The sequence below is a fragment of the Chenopodium album genome, chromosome 13 (assembly GCF_948465745.1).
Source record: "Chenopodium album chromosome 13, dcCheAlbu1.1, whole genome shotgun sequence".
Lineage (NCBI taxonomy): Eukaryota > Viridiplantae > Streptophyta > Magnoliopsida > Caryophyllales > Amaranthaceae > Chenopodium > Chenopodium album.
This window is the reverse complement of record NC_137846.1, coordinates 50,558,608-50,574,117: the sequence shown is the minus strand read 5'-3', so window position 1 is coordinate 50,574,117 and position 15,510 is coordinate 50,558,608. Positions and strand designations below refer to the sequence as shown.

The 15,510-nt window shown below is 33.4% G+C and overlaps 1 pseudogene; it reads left to right on the top strand.

Moving 5' to 3' along the window:
• The first annotated feature begins 11,242 nt into the window (after positions 1–11,242).
• On the top strand, positions 11,243–13,589 carry LOC145575664 (cytochrome P450 71A14 pseudogene; annotated as a pseudogene).
• The last annotated feature ends 1,921 nt before the right edge of the window (positions 13,590–15,510 follow it).

The window sequence follows — 15,510 nt, the reverse complement described above, 5'->3', positions numbered from 1 at the left end:
GGCCGTAGGGTTGTCTTGGTTGTAGTGGATGGTAGAGAAGTCGCAGGGGTTGGTGGCGGAAGGTTGTTGGACATGAATTTTGTGATTTGCATCAAAGTATTTTACATCATTGCTATTTTTTCCGGGGTCGGGGGGGTTTTTATCGATGACCATAAAAGTGGTGTCGATATTGGTGCTGGTGTAGGTGGAGTTTGAACTAGAGTTCGAATTTGTGTTGGTGTCATGGTTGGAGTGAGAAGAGTGTTGAAAGGGAAAGGAGGAGGTGGAGGTGGTGGATTCGGGAATGAATTGAAGGGGTGCCTCATTAAGCGTGGCTGAGCAGGGGTTATTCGTGAAATCGGGGTCCCCTGAATCGATCGAGAGTGATTCAGGGATAGGCTGGGTGAAGGTGGTTGTATCGGCGGCGACGGTGCTGCTCGCCGGTAAGTTCTGATCGACCTCCGTGGAGGGCAAATTGGGGTGAGTTTTCCTTTGTTTTTCTCCATTGTTAAGATTTTCCAAGCTTAGGGTTTCTTTGTGTTTAATATTCTGTGAGGTTTGAAGCTGAGAAGGGGAGTTTAAAAGGCAAGAATTGGTGGGAGAAGCTTCATTTGCCATGGTTGAGGCCGAGTCCATGTTTGCCAGGTGGCGAATTGGTTCTGAAGGAAGGGGAAAGGTAGAAGAAGAGGAAGCGTGTGAAGGAATAGAAGAGTGTTTTAGGGGATTTTCTTTTCCATTTTCAATGTAAAGCTCATCATTGTTGTTTAATATTTTAATAGTATTTTTTATTATAGTGGTTTCTTTGATGGGGTCTAGTAATGAGAAAGAGTTGGAAGTAGTAGGAGAGGATGAAGTAATAGAAGCTGAGTTAATTTTGTTAGAAGAAAAAGGTGGGATGGGCTTGGGCTTTGTTTGGAATTTAGACTTTAGGTTGATACTAGTCTTAGGTGAAGGAGTAGAAGTTTGTTTCTTGGAAGAATTAGGTGGACTGTTTTTTCTTTTGTTGGGCACCATTGTCCAAGGACCATAGTTTGAAGTTGGGTGGGGAGCCAAGACCCTTGAATCAAGGGAAGTGGTGGAGTGAGTTGAAAAAACTTGTTGAGTAGTGGGTTCCTTTGACAAAACTTGCTTAACTTTTGATAAAGTTGTAAGAGATTGTAGAAGATCCAATTTGGATCTTCAGCTTTGAGTGAACAATTTTCCTTAGTATGATCAATTTTACCACATGAGAAACATAAACATTGAATATTCTCATATTCAATAATTTGCCAACTATTGCCAACCCAAACCTTGGAGATTAAAGGCATGGTAAGATCAATAACAAGACAAACTCTAGCATATCTAGCACGAGTGAGTTGATCAGTTGCATAGTCTACTCTGAGAGGTTTTTCAGCTAATTTAGCAATATCAAAGAGGGCTTCTTTTTCATAATATTCGACTGGTAATTCAGGAAATCTAATCTAAACTGTCATACTGTCAAAAGGATTTATTGATGGCCTAAAATTAGGTTTCCATTTGGTGATTATTAAATAATAATCAAGAATGAACCATGGACCCCCTAAGAGAGCTATTTCATAGTCATCATGTATAGAAAATCGAAAAAGGTAAATGTCTTTCCCTAAATCAATGATCTCGAGAGATCCTTTTAGCCTCCACATAGCCCTAACTCTCTAAGTGATAAAGGAAGGTCAAACAAATATGCCTAAGCACTTTCCCATCAATGTTAACTTCCAAGGTTGGCTTAACTTTTGTTAGGTATCTTTGCCCAAAAAAAAAAATGGCCTTGGCCGCATCAGGTGGTGTGAAGTCTTCATCATCCCATTTAGTTGATGAAACTACAATTTTCCTTGCTTTTGAAAACCATTGAAAAGAAGAGTTAACCGCTTCCCTAAAAGACTGGGTGAAACAGTAGTAGTAGTAGACACAGTAAGGGGTATCCTTGTAGGAACGATTTCATGACTTAGAGATAGAACTATCTCACTATCCAACATGGAAGTATCCACGAGAAGAGTGGTATCTAAAGGGTTGGAAGTAATCCCTGTATGAACTTGAACTTGTTGAGTTCCATGATCTGAATTGGTCATGTTTATATCAGGAGGTGCATGACTTGCAGTAACAGGTTCAACAGAAGTTGAAGTAACCATTTAGGAGAAAATGAAAAACAAAAGAAAGGGATTAAAGAACAGAAAGAACAGGACAGGACTAAGGGCAAAACACGAAGACTGAAACTTGTAAAAGAAAACAATTTGAGAAGAAATCTATCTAGACCTCTAACAAGTGCTCCCAAGGCCACTTTGCCTAAGCAAAGTGGTAGTTCCTTGATGGCCCTCGAGAGAGAAAAAGAAAGCTAGAGAGAGAAGTCATAGGAGATTTTATCAATAAGTAAAAAAAAACTTTTTAAAAGGATCTTTGTTAAAAAAAAACCACCACGATCACTTTTTTTGTTAGATGAAACCTCTTCTTCCTTTTCCGACACTAACTTAGTATTTCCGACATTGGCCCCTTATTTTCTTTACTTGTAGCCAAGTCTAAGGTAATTTTCCCTCTTTTTTTTGGCTTCCCAATTTTCCCTCTATTTTTTAGGGTATATATACTATATTGAAAAGTGAATTAAGGCAAAACTACCCAACTCATTCAATTGAAAGGTAATTTAGAGTTTCAATTCTCTTTCTTCCACCATTGTAGTCGTCAATTCTCTTTCTTCCACCATTGTAGTCGTCAATTCTCTTTCTTCCACCATTCTACTGGTTAATTCTCTTTCTTTTACCATTGTAGCGGTCTATTATCTTTCTTCATATCTTTAACAATTCCTTATTTTTGTCCAATTTTGTAGAATCAATGGTGAATTGCAGATATGTTAAAAAAAATCCTAATTTTGATACCATTTACAGCTATAATTGTTGCTCAATTAATGTTGTGGTTTGGAGCTTTTATGGAAGCATAAGAGAGAGAGAGAGAAGACATGACATTTACTCATTTACTCTGGAGGGAAAATAAGAGAAAAAATAAAGAGGAGGAAGGAGTGCAAATATTAATTTAATTGGGTGTAAGTAGAGAAAATAAGGGGTCAATGCCAGAAAAGCTAAGTCAATGTCGGAAAAGAGAGGAGAGGTTTCATCTAACAAAAAAAGTGATCATGATGGTATTTTTTTTAATAAAAATCCTTTTATAAGGTTTTTTTTCTTTTCAAAATGAGGCATTCAAAAGGTTTTTCTTATAAGTTCTCTTTTTGATGATTTGTCATCCTTTTCCTTTTTCTTTTTTGTACTTTGACATCAATTTCTAATACTTTCTCTCTCCTAATTCCTAATCACTTTTTCTTCCTCCCTCCCTCTCTCTACATATTTATACTCCCAATTATTAGTTTTAAATAATCTTTAACTTTCTTAATGCCCGTGCAAAATGAGAAATAAGCATATAATAAAAGGACGAAGGGAGTGCTAGATTAAGCAAACGGGTCATTTAGGTGAGTCTGGGTGGTTGGGCAGCTGACATTCGAGTTAAGTACCGGTCGTGTCAGGTCAATTCGAGTATGACTTGGGCAGGTATCGGGTCCAGTTCAAGTTGGTCAATTCCAAGTCGGGTTTGTTCGGGTCATATTGGGTTGGGTCATGTTTGGGTTGTTCCATTTGTAGATCAAGCTCAAATAGATAATTTTATATTATTATTATTATTATAACTATCAATTCAGTTTATGAGCTTGTTTATGGTTGAAGATGAACAATTTGAGTCATTTTAGACACCAGATATATTTACTTTAGTTATAAGATGATATTAGTTTAGAACATTTCGGGTATAGGGTAGGGTTGAGTAAAACCATCCAAAAAATCAAAATCCCAAAAACTCGATCTGTAACTGATTCGAAAATCTAGGTATTTGATCTGATAACCATAACGGTTTGGGTACCTGATCTAATAATTTGTTATTAGGTATTGTTATTGGGTATTATTTTAAAATTAATGGTTACTCGATCCAATATGATAACCATTTTTTTTTTTTTGTATTTAAATATATTTTTCCAAAATCTAAAATTTTAATTTACTTCATAATCACTTTATAATATGAATGATTAGTAATATTATTAATAATTTGGTCAAGAGCATGTAGTATTATTGTTAATTAGTTTTGAATGATATCTAATATAACTATATTATTAAGTTTAATTTTATCATTATTAGATATCATATTGGGTGATCGATAATTAATCCGAGTACCCGAACCTATCGGTTTGATCTCCCTCGTGTTTTTATAAGTGTTACAATTTATTTGACTTTTTTTAACAATTCACATAATGGTTTTTACTTGATTAATTTACTAATATGTAAAAAATAAATGTTATTGTATAATATATCGTTACATTCGTTATAATGTATACTTTAATAATATCAATTTTTCTATAGTTTTATTAATATGTAATTAGATAAATTAATGTTCAAAGTCATGTCTCAGCATGCGTGTTTAGTCAAACCATAACACTTATTAATTAAAACACGAAGGGTGTATCATTTTTAGTGATATTGATTATCGATTACCCAAATCCGTTAGTGCCAACAGTTCGGGTGCCTGACCTATGCTCGTCCCTATCGGGTCTGTTACTTTTGGCCAGGTCAATTTCAGGTATCGGGTTAATTGCGGGTCGAGTACAATTGAGTCGGGTCAATTCGGGTCTCTAGTCAATATTTGGGTTAACTCAATTTTTGAGTTGGATGTGGATGGGTCGATATTTTTTATTCGATTTCGGGTCATGGGTCAAGTTATTCGAAGCGGGTTATTGGATTTAGATTAGGATTGCCAGGTCTATTAATAGTAGTAGTATTCACAAAAAGAAGGTGATAACATGTATATAAATAATTATATTCACCGACAATCAAACACACTAAAAAGAATATTTGGACTCTTATTAGCTTATAAACGAGTCATCACTTTCTAGTAATTAGATACAGGAGACACTTAAAACTTGAATGTGCTTGTAATTATTTCTAGTTAGTTCTGAATCTATATATAATAGACTTATGCTGACTCATAAAAATTTAATACGGAGTAATTTTTAGGGTCCCATGTGTATTTAATTCTAAATACCGTATTTTGTTGTCTTGTTTCCTAAACTAGTTATCCCTAATGGATTGTACCTATTTTTTATGTGGTGTTGATAGGAGGGTAGTTATGAAATAAAGTGAATGGGGTTGTAATAGTACAATGTACGGAGTAACTAATTATCCGGTTCGTCCCTAATAGACTGACATCTGTACCTATTTTTTATGTGGTGTTGATAGGAGGGTAGTTATGAAATAAAGTGAATGCGGGTCGTAATAGTACAATGGAGAAACACTGACAAATTTTAAATATGAATTCTCAATTTAATACTCTCTCCCTTTTTAAATGCTTATTTTACTTTTTTTTCCGTTCGTTTTTAAATACTTGCTCCATTTTTTTATTTGAAAAGCTTTTATAATACTTAATTTATTTCTTTCACCCATGGACCCAAGATAAATCATATTTTATTAACTTCATATTCTCTCTACTCCAAATCTCTCTATTACTTTTGCTTTTTATAATTTTTTATTCTTCCACCTACCCCATTATCTCCATATTTTATTATTTCTTCTAATTTCTCCTAAAACTCCGTTTATGGAGAAATGGAACAGGTATTTAAAAATGGAGGGTGTATATTAGATCTATTTTCTTTGTACGGATTAAGATTATTAGGGCTTGGATACTTCATTTGTATCAAATATTTCTCTAATTGTTGTTAGCAGGTGAGTCACCATTGGTTATTGGTGTAGTGGTGATTAGGATTGCACGGGGTTGAGAGGATTACATATTCGATCCCCCTTAACAATAATTGGAAAGGAAATGAAATCTAACTACCTAAAACTAATTTTCAAATCCGAAATAGTCTAAAGGGTAAATCGGATGGAATACCAAAGCATACACCAAAAATAAAAAGCAAGTAGGTGATTGATAGTAATATAGTAATATTTATTTGTTGTAATTTTCCTCTTACATAGAAGTAATATAGTACTCAGTAGCTTGTCAAATACTCAAATACAAGTATCAATCTAGTTACCTAATTCATAACGAACTTATTGATGACTGTATACTTTTTACTAATATAATAAAAACATATAATGTCATGTAAAGTGTTTTTGGATTAATTTTTATGTATATTGTTATTATACATATAACAACTATCTATAATTCTTATTTATATAAAATTACAATATTAATGTTCAAAATTTTACATTCGCTTATGTGTTAGTCGATCTCTTGCAATTAATGTAAAACAAGAGAGTGACTTAGATAATAAACAAATAAAAGCCCACGTGTTTTTTGCTCCCCCTCTTCCGTCATTTGTGAATTGTGACTCCTAGTCTCCTATGACCATGAGTCTATGACATGTTAATAGGGGTGTCAATTCGAGTAAACGGTTTGATTTTTGAAACTTTAGAGTTATAACGGGTCAGTTTATTACAAGTTGAAAGGATTAGCGGTCAATTGGGTCGGTTTTAAAATTATTAGATAAAGTCCCGTGGCATGCACGGTTTTTACAAAATTTTATAAACAAATTATAATGTTAATTCAAAATCTACCAAAAAATAATCCTCATATTTTTAAATGAAATTGAAAAAGTTTGAATCTTAATTTATATCCAAAATTGAGTTCTGAATCCAAAAGTAAAAAATATAAAATAATATTTTACAAAATAAAAATTATGAAAAATATGTGAATATTTTTTTAGGAAGTGAATATTACAATTATATTATTTGGTGAACATTTTTTTAAGGAAGTGAATCACAATTATATAAAAAGTGAATTTTTTTAAGGAAGTGAATTAAAAGAAAATAAAGAAAAAAAGTTTTGGAGGGAAAATATAGCACCAAGAAGTGACACATCTCATCCTTGGTGTCAGTTTTAGTATTATGTTATTGATTGTGACAATTCAGTTTATTTTTTTATTTTATTTTTTATTTTTTAAATGCGGTCTATTCAGGCTGGGTCCTAATCAATTTGGTTTGAATCGAATCGGTTTAATTTCAAAACAAGTTTAGCCAATTTAAAATTGATTTCGGTTTGGGGGGTCATAATCAGTTTGGGAGCAGCTGATTCAGTTTGAAAACAAGTTTCAGTTCAAAACAAATTTGGTAAAATCAGACCAGGTTGGGCTAATATCAGTTTAGGTCATAATCGATTTGGACTGAATTGGGTCAGTTTGAAAATGGGTTTGCCTAATTTGAAGTGGATTACAGTTCAAATCATATCGTGGTAAAATCGAGTAGGATCGTTATCGAGTCGGGTTGATTAGATAATGGGTAGGAACCTGTCAAGTTATAATTAAGTTAAGTCTTAAATAAGTTAGGTTTATGGAGTAATAAGTTGAAACGGATCTGAACAAAAATATATGGGGTTGTAGGTAGAGCTGTCAATTCAGGTAAACGAGACGGATTTGGGTCGAGTAAGAGTCAACTCGGGTCGGGTCAATTCGGGTTAACGCCGTAACCTATGCGGGTCGGGTTCGGGTTGGGGTTGGGTCATGCTTGAGTCGGGTCACATTGGGTCATACATCTTATCGGGTTTGGGTCGGATTTAGGCCGGGTTAATAACAAGTCGGGTTATATTAAGGTCGGGTGAACAATAGGTCGGGTTTAATTCAGATTTTCACGGGTTAAAACGGGTTAGGGTAATTCTCGGGTTCGAGACGGGTTCGGTTCAAGTCAATAATTTGCGAGTTAGAATCAGGTCGGGTCATTCTCGGGTTTGAGTCGGGTTCGGTTCAAGTTAATAATTTGCGGGTTAAAATCGGGTCGGGTCATTTCCAAGTCGGGTCATTCTCGGGTTGAAGTCGGGTTTGGTTCAAGTCAATAATTTGCGGGTTATAATCAGGTTGGGTCATTTCCAAGTCGGGTTATTCTCGAGTTCAAATCGAGTTATGTTCAAGTCTATAATTTGCGAGTTACAATCAGGTCGAGTCATATTTGCACGGGTTCAACTAAGTATAAATAGATAATTATCATTTTTATCAAGCTAATTATTTCCTTTGACTATAATATATATGACAACATACTAGGGAACTATAGCTTATAATTTAGGAAGATAATTATCTCCTTTGACCATACAACAAATATATACTATATTTAACACTTAAATTTGGGGATGATGCTCCTTTCTTTTGCTGGCCTTGACCAACTTGGTCTCCCTGGACAAAATGCTTTGATCAACAATAATAAGGTAGTCTAAATTGAATTTAAGGTGATTTGAATCGGATTAGGAACAATTTGGGTTGAATTCATGTCGGGTCAATAACAAGTTGTGTTGATTTTGGGTTGGGTTAGTAATAACGGGTTGAATTTTTGGGTCGGGTTAGTAATAAGTCGGGTAAAACTCGAGTCGGATCAATAACAAGTTGGGTTAAATTTGGGTCGGGTTAATAACAAGTCGGGTAGATTTCGAGTCGGGTTTGTAACAGGTCAGGTTGAATTTTGAGTCGGGTTAGGAATAGATCGGGTTGAATTCAGGTCGGGTTAGTAACAAGTCGGGTAAAATTCAGGTTTTGACGGGTTAAAATGGGTTTAGGTCAATTTCGCTTCAAGTCGGGTTCGGTTCAGGTCAATAATTTACGGGTTACAGTCAGGTAAGGTCAATAATTTACGGGTTACAGTCGGGTTACAGTCAGTTAATAATCGGGTTCAGGTCGGTATTTTGGGTTGGGTCAGCTTTTGGCAGCTCTAGTTGTAGGTTGTAAAAGACTCAACTATACTCAATTCATTTTTAAATACTTGCTCCACTTTTCTTTTGCGACCGTTTTTAAATACTTGCTTCATTTCCTTATTTGGAAAACTTTTATAATTTTTAATTCATTTCTCTCAATTAGTGGGACTTAATTTTATTACTTTTTCCAATTTTTCCTGAAACTCCGCGCATGGAGAAATGGAGTAAGTTTTTAAAAACGGAGGGAGTAATAGGTTACGGGTTGTAAATGGTTTAGTCTAAACGGGTTACGGGTTGTAAATGGTTCGATCTCAACGAGTTACGAGTTGAAAATGGTTTGGTCACAACAGGTTATGAGTTATAAAGGGTTCAATCACAACGGGTTATGGGTTGGAACGGTTCAGGTTTATAAAACGATTTTTTGGTTAAAAGTAGGTCGGGTTACTATCGGATTCAGACGAAATCGACTCGGGTTGTTTTTAGTTTCGGGTTGTAACAGTTTGGCGTAATAACAGGTCTGGTCATTAACGGTTTGCACAAATTTGGTTCAGTTTAGTTTCGTGTTGGAAAAATTGGGTCGAGTCGTTTTCAATTTTCAAAAATTGGGTTTTTAACAGTACGGTTCCTTTTTGAATCGATTCGAAACAGTCAGATTTAACAATTCGGGCTAGAAACTGGCAATTCAACAAGTTTACAACCACCATTACACAATTCTATCATGTGGCCTCCTCCTTTATCCATGACATCATCATAAATGACCATTGCTAGCCACTGTACGTACTTTCTCTAATAATTTATAAATTAAAATATATTAAGGATGATTTTACGACGCTCCAAAAGCCTATTATACATCATATAACTAATATATAAAGCTAAACTTTTAGTCAGGCTACGAGATAGTGACACTTAGCATTTCAATTTTTCGCCAAGTATCACACCACGTTGGATAAATTTAGACAGATTTCATAGGATAAAAAAATCTAGAATTCTATTTTCAATGAAATTTGGATAGAATTTTAGGATAAAATTATTAGTTTAGAGTTTTATTTTCGATGAAATACCAATATTTCACATGTACAAATTGAATTATAATTTTATTCAAAACAAATTATAGATTATAATTCTAAAAAATTATCATATAAATTTATTTTTTTATATCATAATATTTTTTTGGAGCGGAGGAAGTAGTTCAAAACGTAAAACATCCAATTTTAATATATACTAATCGGTTAAAATATTATACTTCACAATCTAATATAACTTTATTACTATGTAGACCTCTCAATTAGGGTCAAGTCAGGTCATGAATCATCTCGGATCCGGTTACTTCAACTTACGGGCTAAAAAGTGCTCAACCCTTGCCAAAGTTTTGGGTTCGGGTCAAACCAACGGGCTTTGAACATTTTTTTTATTTAATTTATTTTTTGCTAATTTTTTTTAATGTATTTAATCGAACATTTTCACCAATATTATTATTAGTCATTACATACCTACTAGATAGCAAATCGTCACAAAAGAACATCAATTGCTAACTAATTTTGTATTAATGATATATTTTAAAATTTGACATATAGATAAAAAAAATTTAATAAACAACGTACCTGGGCATCGCACGGGTCACAAAACTAGTCAAACTATATGGCACAATGTGATTTGATGAGATTTTACACGGCTTCATTATTTTTAATTAATTTATTTAATGTCCAAATTAATTAAAAATTAGTTTTTTATAAATAATTTCTTAATTTTTGAAAATGATAATTTGATTAAAATTAAAACTCAAAAACATTTTTTAATTTTAATTTTAATATTTAAATTTTAATCAAATTATAATTTTTGGGAATTAATGATGAAAATAAAAAATAATTTAAAAAAATTCCAATATTTATTTTTCAAAAATATAAAATGCTTGTAAATTACTCCCTCCGTTTTTTTTTTAAATGCATCACTTTGATTTTTGCACTATTCACATACCATGGTTGACTTGATTTTTTCACCTCTATAAAATAAATAAATGTTATTATATAATATATCATTAGATTCGTCATAATATTTAGTTTCATAATATAATTTTGTTATAATTTTTACTAATTAACAATTAAACATATTAATGGTCAAAGTTGCGTCTCGACAAATGTGCCGATCAAACTAATGCAAATAAAAGAAAACAGAGGGAGTACTACGTATGTTATATATATACATATTCTTATGGATATTTGTTGAAATCGTCTTGATGTATTGATTCTTAATATTTAATTGTTTTAATTTAAAGTTATTAAATTAAAAATATTATTTTTTTTGAAAAAAAATTAAAAATATTATTGATTAAAGTTTTGCATAGACATCTGTGTCTCTTCAGCTTAATTCAGTTCAGTTTAGCTCCAATCAGTTCACTTAATTAGTTCAGCTCGGTTCCTAATTTTCTTCTCTTATAAACAATTCAGTTCAGCTCCAATCAGTTCAGTTCAGTTTGGTAAAAGTACATTTGTTCTTATATAAAGATGTACAGCTGAGCTAAATTGTTCACCTTCTTTGATCACTCTAACATCGAAACACAATGCAAATCAATAAAATTTCATTTGATCTTGCAAACACTACAGAGAAACTCGCTTTCCTGGTACCTTTTTCATTAATCTTAATATCAATTTACAAATGGTTGTCGAACAACATTACAAGCCACAGAAATTTGCCACCCTCGCCACCAAAGCTACCTATCATAGGGAACCTCCATCAACTCGGCAAGTTCCCTCACCGCTCTCTACGATCCTTATCCCATAAGCACGGCGAGCTCATGTTGCTCTACTTAGGCAACCGTCCTACCCTTGTCGTGTCCTCAACTGATGCCGCAAAAGAGGTCATGAAAACACATGATGTAATCTTCTCCAATAGGCCTCAACTTCGGTTCATTGAGAGAATTTTCAATAAAGACACTACCGTAACTTTTACTCCTTACGGAGAAAAATGGAGGTACATGAAGAGTGTATGTATGATGCAACTATTGTCGAATAAAAATGTTCAATCTTTTCGACGAATTAGAGAAGAAGAGGTTGAATTGTTGATTGAAGAGATTAAGCCCTACGATGGTTTAGTCTTAAATTTGAGTGAGACTTTTCTTACACTCTTTAAAGGTATTATTTGTAGGACGGCGTTAGGGAGAAAGTATACCGCTGAAGGCGGTATTGGTACCGACTTTCATCAACTATTCAAGGGGCTTATAAGGGTGATAGGAGAACCAAGTATAGGAGATATCATTCCAATATTAGGTTGGATTGATAAATTGAGTGGTTTGGAAAGTCGAGTTGAAATTGTGCGGAAGAAGTTCAATGACTTTAGCGAAGAAGTGATTCAAGAGCATCAAATTCGTCGAAATAATCAACAAAACCTTGATAAGGAAGATGATATCAAAGATTTTGTAGAGGTTTTGCTTGATGTTCAAAGAGAAAACCCAGAGAAACTTTCAAGAGATGACATCAAAGGCCTTATACTAGTAAGTATTATATTAGATATTTGGTACATAAACACTGAACTTTTATAAAATCATAACATTAAGAGAAATGGTATATAGTATGCAACTTTTTTTAAAGTCAAATGGTGCAATCACAAAAATTAGTATATTTCATATAAAGTACATTTGTTATAAGAACACGTTTCTTACCATTTTAGTCAATAGTAATACTATATAAATAAATATATCCTTAAGTAAGACTAAAAATAGATAAAAGAATAGTTATGTAGCCTATAGAAATAAGAAAAAAGAGAAAAGCTTCAACAAATCAAAGACAAGGAAAATTATTCTATCTAAATAATCCTCCTTTATTTATTTATTTATTTATTTATTTATTTATTTTTTTTTTTTTTTTGTGCATTACCAGTAGTCATCTTCATTTGAAATTAAAGGGATTTATTTGATAAAAGGGGTTTGGGCCACACCCGTCACAACCGTCCACTATACAAGTTCAACGAGATTTCACCTCAAAACCATATGGCAATGAGGGGAGTAGCCCCTTAGACTTATAAAGTGGAAATAACTTGTTTATTTCTTCAATGTGGGATACACATTCCAATACAAACTCTCACTTATATACTCAACCAATGTGGGACAATACACCACTCACATGTGGGTTTTCTCATGGGCTCAACATTATTTCTTTTACCAAAAGTAATAATGGTGTTTCAAAAATTTATTGATCCTATAACAAGTAAGATATCATTCACATGCCTTTCGTAAGATCTACTCCGCACAAATAAATGATATTCAAGTCATTACACATATTTTAATTAATGTGATCCAGGATATGTTTGTTGCGGGGACAGAGACAGCTTCTACGACATTAGAGTGGACAATGACAGAGTTGATAAGGCATCCCGAGGTTATGAAAAAACTACAAGAAGAGGTAAAGCACATCACCAAAACAAAAACAAGAGTAAGTGAGGATGACTTAGAAAATATGAAGTACCTAAAGGCCGTGATCAAGGAGACACTTAGGTTACATCCTCCGGTTTCCATAATATTTCGAGAGTCCTCCCAAGATATCGAAATCAATAATTATTACATTTGTGCAAGGACTCAAGTTTTCATCAATGTATGGGCAATTCAACGAGACCCTAAAATTTGGCAAGATCCAGAGGTTTTTTATCCAAAGCGATTCTTAAAAGGTACATCCTCTATCGATTTTAGGGGCCAACATTTGCATCTCATTCCTTTTGGAGCTGGTAGAAGAAGTTTTCCCGGACTACCGTTTGGCATGGTCAATGTGGAACTTGTATTAGCAAGCCTTGTTCGAGAGTTCAATTGGGCGTTACCTAATGGAAGAGAAGGTGATACTTTGGACGTTGCGGAAAGTGTTGGTATCACGGTTGGGCGACAAAACCCTCTTATGCTTATTGCAACGCCAACATGTTGATTAGCAATAAGTACCATGTCAAAGTAGTTACGGTTAGTTCCTGTTTGTTAGTAACAGTAGCTAAGTAGTTGTTTACTAAGTCCAGTGAATAAATTAATTAGCATATTCTAGATACATTTGTTAAGGAATAATGGTGTATCCCACTTCTTGTTAGTGCTCCTAATTTTGTGTTCAGTTTATTTTTTCCCTAAGTCTATTTAAGGACCATAATATCTAAAATTCAGAATTTTAGACCTTAGATACCAATTTTTATCAACATAATGTGCAGTTAAATTGAGATAACCTCGATTAGTGCATGTTGTCCACAAGTCACAAGTGAAGCTAACTCTACCTTCGATTCCAGAAAAAGATTGCAACAACAAGGACTTAAACTTATCATGCTCAGCAATACAATATTTCAAAATAGTGTTTCTACACACATGCTTCACATTAGGATTCAGATTCGTAAAAACTTCCTTAAGGCCATGATGCTCCACAATACTTAAAGGATATGAATGCAAAATTATAGCTCTAGCAAGAAATTGTAAATGACGAGTTTGATTAAACGAAGGATCAACACCTCTTTCAAGATTTGCAGGATGGTGTGGATTTTTACCCATGCATGCCTTAGTATGAGCTTTACAAGTGGAAGTACCAGCCTTACCTGGTGCTTTATATTCATTACCGCAAACATTGCATCGCGCATATCTTATCATAGCAAGACCAACCATCTTATCAAAAAAGGTGTAATGCCTCCAAACATCTGATGTTCGTCCATGCTTACTACCACTAGTGGTAGTGACTTGCTGCTGAGAAGAATCTTGATTCTGAACAGTGTTTTGAGAATCTGAGGTTTCAAAATAATCTTGTCTGTCCTCATCATAATTTTCATACTCTTGATCCATTGCTGAAAAAACAGAAACAAAACAACAGATTTCAGCCTTATAACAAATGTTTTTCCCTGTCAATGCTAACACATTTAGGTACTTTTTACACTCTAGTTAAGAGTCGAAAAGCCATTACATTGAGATGTACACTTAATAGTGAAACCAACAAACAGAATAGAGAGTGAAAAGTCATTAATCCCATATTATTTTTCTATGAACGCTAATTAAACTCATATAATCAAATTTCAGTAGCAACCCATTAATTTTTAACTACTAGAAAATTAAATAAGATGAACCCATATTATTTTTCATTTTATTTTATACTCTTTTTTCAGCAATTTCCGAAACCCCCAAATTGTAAAATCGCTAATCAGAATAAAAACAAACAATAGGAATAGCAAAAGGTTGCAAAAAATCATCACCAACAACAAATTGTGATAAATATGATACACTTAATTCATGATACACTTAATTCACATTAATTCATTTAAATCGTCATCATTAGCAAGTTGAGTAATAAATATTCCAATTAATGATAAATCATCACCACGCTTACTACAACAAAAAGTTGCTCCAATTTATGAGACACTTAATTCATTGAAATTGTGATCATTAGCAAGTTGAGTAATAAATATTCCAATTAATGATAAATTAGTTTTCATATAAGTGATTAATTCATACTCAATGATAAATAAATAGGAAGTTAATAAAAAGCACAACTAAAAATAAAAGAAAAGTGAATGCTTATTAGTCAAGTAATGGACTGGTGTACTTACCGAAGTATCATCCTCATGTTAGTCAGTGACAATTAGAGATACCACTAAGACAATTTTATCCTATAAGAGCTTGCTAATTCGCAATCCCAAAAATCAAGTCAATCCTTTTTAACCACAATGTCCACTAAAGAGCAAATCATGCCCTATGCGGCTATGCCACAACATGTAAATATGTAACAGCTCTATCCAGATTAAATCAAATTCTACAACTTTAATTCTTCTACTTCATAAATCAGATTAAATCAGTCGCAAGAAGTACGAGGAAGATAGAGATCATAC